Raw genomic sequence first — 6,628 nt, 5'->3', positions numbered from 1 at the left:
ACTGACTGGGTTTCTAAGGCCACGGTGCCCAGAGTTGAAAGCCTTGCTGCTATTTCACACTCTATTTCCTTCCAAATTAATTCTCTGATGAATACTGTCCTCTGCAGTGATTCAGTGCAGGCCATTTCCTTACATCTTTCCCTTACCTTTGAGACTTTTAATCTCTCTCGAATCCAGATTTTCCTCTGTGAAAAGCCTGCCTCCGAGAAAAATGCCCTGGTTTCCTACCAATATAGACAGCTCTACCAACACTGGCTGAAGCTCATGGCATGCCCCCGCCCCCCCTTGCTGGTTTACCTAAGCTGTACCTTTGATTTCAAAGTACATACCTGCCTTCTCTAAAAATCTCTGCCCAACAAGGAGTGACTCAAATTTCTGGATATACAGAGCAAGCTGCTGAATTCTGGTTTCTTTAAGCCCCAAATATAAGTGGATGCAGATTCAAAATTTGTATTTAAGCAGCTAGCATGGTCTAGACCCTTTCACATAGTTATTTTGCTTAACATCCACACACCCTACACCACCCCCAACAGATAGTATAGTCATCCTCAAAATACAGATAAAGAGAGACTCTGCGATATGTTCAAGGAGTTGCTCAAGGTCACAGGGCTCAGGAAAGTGGCAAAACTAGAATTCAAATCCCTGGTCCTTAAGTCCAAGGGAGGTGCTTCTTTCAGCCTCCCTCATGTAGCTTACGCACCCCTAAAACAGCTTGATCTTCAGGCACCAACATCTTTCCACCCCGTGGCAAGCCATCTAGGTCTGGGTGCCCACTGCCCACAGCTGCCTGAGGAACACTTGGGAGGAGCCACAAAGAGGCTTATCTGGCAATAACATGAGCAATGTTTTACAGCTGTATAACTTTTCCTATTAGGAAGTGCTTTACATACCTAAGCTATGTGATTCCTAGGATAATTCTGTGAGGGAGATACTATATCAGAGTCCATATTACAAATGAAGATATACAGGTTTATTAACAGGAAGTTAATGGACTTGCCCAAAGTCACACAGCACACACAGAAGTAGGACTTGAACTCAGAGCTTGTGACTCCAAGATCAGTGCTCTCTCAAGTTCTCAGATATTAGTTTTGACCTTTGCTTCATAAGTGGTGATTGTGGGCCAAGCCTCCCCCTCATTTTTCTAGGAAAGCATACATTTCAAAAGCCAGGTGGAGAGAAAGGATTCCTGAGCTCCAGAGAAGACCAACTTTTTATTGGGAAAGTGTTTTTCAGCTCTTTGTAGCCAGCCTTAGATAGGGACCAGGTTCTGAGAAACTGGCAGGAAGGACTGGGCAGGTTGGGACGCCAAGGTCCCGTTGGCCACTAGAGGGCAGGTTCTGAACAGAGCGCACGGCCGGCTCCCCACAGAATTTTCCAGCCAGCCAAAGGGACTCATGTGTCATGCTTTACCTCGCAGCCCCAGGACACACACTCTAGCCCCAAAACTGACCTGGGATGTTGTAAACATATAGTTGCCCTTAACCCCACCAACCACCTTTGCAGACAGATGGGGAGTGCTCCAGAGCAGCGGCCCCCAAACTTTTTGGCACCAGGGATGGGTTTCATGGAAGACGGGATGCGCAGGAAGGGTGGGGTGGGGATGGAGCTCAGGCGGTGATGCGAGCGATGGGGAGTGGCTTTAAGTACAGGTGAAGCTTCGCTGGCTTACCCATCGCTCACCTCCTGCTGTGCAGCCTCCTGGTTACTAAATTTCAGGGAAGACAAGTTTTCCACAGACGGGGGTTGGGGGCGGGGGTGGACTCCGATGCCTGGTCCCTAATAGGCCATGGACCCGTACCAGTCCACGGCCTGGGGGTTGGGTACTGCAGTTCTAGAGGATTCCAGAAGGGGCGACAGGTGCCACTTACAAAAACCTGAGTTTCCTACAATGAATGCAAACAGGTCAGCGTACGAAGTGCCAGTGCTCTGAGGACTAGCGGTGGGGTGGAATGGGAACTCTCTCCTCCACCCTCTCCAAGTGGCCCTGCAGCGTTTCTGTCCCCTTGCTGTCCTTTTTAACCATCCGCGTGAAGTTGTTAAAGGGAAATCAGCACACAGCAATGACTGGTATTGTCTAATGACAGTCCTTTCATTCTCAAGCCTGCCAGAAACAAGAGCTCTGTAAGATAAGCCATGAGGCTCTTGGGAAGAGCTATCAGATGAATTGGGGATGAAGTCAACCTACCCAGGCAAGACTGGCTATGTGGGTGAAGAGGAGTGACCACTTTCCTCTACCCGGGAGGTCCTCCATCGTCACAGCCAAGGGCAGGTCAGGAGTTTATGAAGTGTTTTTCACATCCATCTTTCCCCTTCCATCTTCGGGACAAATTGTCAGGTAGGCAAACATTAATATCCTCGTTTTATAGATGGGAAAACGTAAGCTCAGAGAAGTGACTTGCCCACAGTGACACAACTGATGGGTGAGCGAGGGAACCAGGGTCTGACTCCAGATCCCCTGCGCACACAGGAACACTGCCCTAGGAAGGGCAGGCAGAGAGGAGGAGAGCTGGAAAAGAGCTTTCCCAAATGCTCCCTTTAGTGGCAGAAACCTAACACAGTTAAGAACCTAGTAGAAAGAGGGAAGAAATAGAGAAAGAACATTTGAAGGTCCTTAAATTTCCTCAATTCTCACAACAACCCTAATTAGTACATATAATTATCCCCATTTTACATGAGAGGAAAATCAGGCTCAGAAACGCCTGTCAAAGGGTCACAAAGAAACGCCGTCAGAATTTGAACCAAGTGAAAGACCTGGTGCTTCCCTTTGCTCTATGCTTCCCCCTAGTGGTGAGTGAGGGGAGTGTGCTAGAAGACCCCTTGGTGCCCGCAGAAAGGAGTAAAGTAGAGGAGTTCTGAACTCATTCATTTATTCAGTAAATCTTCGCTGAGGTCCTCTTTATACCCATCCCTGTACTTGCCTCTAGAAATACAATAACAGAGATAAGCAGGGATTAGACAGGTAAGGGGAGTGTGTGTCAGGGGCCAGAGGATGGAATAATGTGCGCCAGGGTAAAGAGGCCAGAGAAATGGAATTTCCTTTTCTCAAAACAGAGTTCACTTTGGCCAGGGAGGGGTGTGACGCTGGAGAGGTGAGCAGGGGCCAGGTCTCAGAGGGGGATGGAAACAGGAAAGGGTATAACCTATCAGGAAGCCACTACTAAACCCCGGGGTTGGGGGGTGACAGAGGGATGTGTCATGCAAATGCTCAAAGGACTGTTTGGGCACTAGCATGTGTTAGGCACTATGCTAGGTGCTGGGGACACATCTGTAAACAAGATGAAGTCTGCCTTCACGGAGCTTACATTCTAGTCAGGGAGACAAGCACACAGATACACAGATAGGTAATATCAAGCACTGATAAATGCCATGGGGAGAGAGACGGGACGAGAGTTTGCTAGGGCTGACCTAACACAACAGTACCACAGACTGGGCATCTTAAACAACAGAAATTTATTTCCTCACAGTGCTGGAAGCTGAAGTCCAAGATCAAGGTGTCATCGGGGCTGGTTTCTTCTGAGCCCTCTCTCCTTGCCTTGTAGATGGCCGTCTGCTCTCTGTGTCTTCACGCGGTCTCCCTCTGTGTCTACGTCCTAACTTCCTCTTCCTATACCACCACCACTCATACTGAATTGGGGCCCACCCACATGACCTCATTTACCTTAATTGCCTCTTTAATGGCCCTATCTCCAAATATAGTCACATCTGAGGTACAGCCCGTCCTCACTTAATGACATCAATAGGTTCTTGGAAACCGCAGCTTTAAAGAAAATGACATTTGTAAGAAAACCAAAATTTTTTTCTCATCAACATTATAACAAAATGATGTTGAGTGAAACAATGTTATTTGAAGACTTGCTGTATGTTGTTTTGCTTAAAGTCACAGTTTCCAAAAACCTATATACAACGTTGAGGACTTGCTATGGAGGGGTTAGGACTTCAACAAATTTGTGGGGGACACAATTCAGCCCATAACACAGGGTGACAGAGTGTAACTAAGGCTGGAGGTAGAGGGAGGGGAAGGGTTGGAAACATTTTACATAGGATGATACGAGAGGGCCTCTCTGAGATGACAGTGAGCTGAGATGTGAATGAAGAGAGGGAGCAAACCACGCAAATGTCTAGAACATTCCAGGAAAAGGGAACAGCCTGTGCAAAGACCCGGAGGTAAGGACATGGCTCGGGGCTACTCGGCATGCTCCATCTTCAGGACTAGTAAGAAGGGGGTTGGAGGCTGGGGAAAGGGCAGATGTTGGTCAAAGGGTACAAAGTTCCAATTAGATGGGAAGAATATATTTTAATGATCTAGTGCACAGCATGGTGGCCAGAGTTAATAATAATGTGCTGTTGTCTTAGTCTGTTTTGTGCTGCTATAACAGAATACCACACTCTGGGTGATTTATAAAGAACAGAAATTTATTATCTCACAGTTCTGGAAGCTGAAAAGTCAGATCAAGGCACCAGCAGGTTAAGGCCCAGTCTCTCTGCTTCCAACATAGTACCTTGTTGCTGCATCCTCCAGGGAGAACACTGTATCATCACATGGCAGAAAAGCAGGAGAAGGAACCCATTCCCGTAAACCCTTTTTATAGCACTATTAATCCATTCATGAGGCTGGACCTCTCAGTAGGCCCACACCCCAATATCATTGCCTTGGAGATGAAGCGTCAACATAAAATTTTGAGAGGACAAAAGTTTTTAAACCACAGCAACTATATACCTCAAAATGGCTGAAAAAATAAATTTTTAATGTTATCACACCAAAAAATGGCAAGTGAGGTGATAGATATGTTAGACTGATTTAATCATTCCATAATATATAGATATATCAAAACATCACTTTGTACCCCATAAATATATACATTATTTGCCAATTAAAAAGAAAATGAAAAGTTTCCATTAAGGAAAAAAGAATAGTAAGAAGGCTAGCATGGCTGGCGTGCAGCGAGATGTCATAGGGCCTTGAGGGCCAATATGAAGGCTAGCTCTTACTCTGAGATGGGAAACCAGTGGAGCATTTTGAGCAGAAGAGTGACATAATCTGACTTTGTTTTAAAAGCAACACTGTGTTGAGAATAGATTGGGGGAGAAGGGAAGGGCAGAAACACGGAAACTAGTTAGGAGGCCTTTGTAATAATTCAAGTAAGAGATGATGCTGGGACTAAGAAAGTAGCAATGGAAATTTTGAGAAATGGTCAATTGTGGATATAGCCTGAAGAGAGATACAACGGGACTTACTGGTGTATTATATGTAGGGCATGAGAAAAAGAGGAGTCGGGTAACTCCAAAGTACTTGGCTCAAGCAATTGGGTGAATCGTGGTGCCACTTACTTAGATGGGAAGCCTGTAGAAGGAGCAGGTTTGAAAAGCCATAGGAATTGAGAGTTTATTGTGGACAATGGGAAGTTTGATACCTATTATATATCTTAAATATCCAAATATAGATGCTGAGTAGATAGGTGGAAATGAGACTGGAATTCAGGGGGAAAGGTCTAGGGTAAACGTATAAATTTGGGAGACGTTGTGTAAATATTTAAAATTATAGTCCTGCTTAAGATCACCTAGGAAGTGGGTGTAAGAGAAAAGGTCCAAGGACAAAGCCCTGGACATGCCTACACTTATAGAACAGAAAAAGGGAGATTCAGTAAAAACAAAGAAGTTGAGAAACTGGAGGAGAACCAAGAGAATATTTGTCACAGAAACAAAATGAAGAAAATATTCCAAGAATGCTGATGAGAAGCTGAATAAGAATAAAAATTAGCTATTGGTTTTACCACACAGAGGTCATTGATGATTTTGAAAAGGGCTGGAGTGGTAGGGGTGAATACTTAATCACAGTTGGATCAAGAGAGAATTGGAAGGGAAGAATCAGAGATGGCAACTCTTTTGAGGAGTTTTGCTGTAAAGGGAAGAAAAATGGCATAGTAGATCAAAGATGTGGAGGAAAAAAATAAGACAGGAGATTCTACAGCATATTTGTATGCTAATGGGAATAACTGATAGGAAGAGAAAATTGACAATGCAGAAAAAAGATAATTGCAGGAGTCAATGCAAAGCTAGAAGGTTGGCCTTGGATATGAGCAGGGATGGTTCATTCTTAGTAACAGGAAGGAAGGAAGGCCATATGGGCACCAATGCTACTGGGTCAGCAGATTTGGTGGAGGGGGAATATGAAAGTTTTCTTCTGATTGCTTTTACTTTCTCAGTGAAATAAGAAATACAGTAATCAGCAGAGTGAGGATGGAGAGGGGATATTGAAGATTCAGAATGGAGAGATGTGACTATATTCAAGAAATAAACAGGAAATACTGATAATATTTAACTGATTAGACATAGGAAAATGTGAGATGAGGGAAAGAAGGACAGATTTCTGGCTTAGCAACTGGGTGGAAAGTGGAGGTATCTTTCATTCAGATATGGAAACCAATGGGAAGAGGAGGTCTGGGAGGAGAGAGGGGTTTGACTTTGTCATGGAAAGTTTTATGCCTATGAGACATCCAGGTAGACATTAGTGTCTGAAGCTTGCAGAAAGTTTGAAATAGATTCTGGGGAAGAATGAGAACGCTTACAAGGAAATAGGGGATCATTGGGTACCCTGGGGACCCAGTTAAAGGTGGAGCTCTTCTGTGGA

This window comes from Eulemur rufifrons, chromosome 8 (genome assembly GCF_041146395.1).
Source record: "Eulemur rufifrons isolate Redbay chromosome 8, OSU_ERuf_1, whole genome shotgun sequence".
Classification (NCBI taxonomy): Eukaryota; Metazoa; Chordata; class Mammalia; order Primates; family Lemuridae; genus Eulemur; species Eulemur rufifrons.
Note: the sequence above shows the minus strand (reverse complement) of the source record.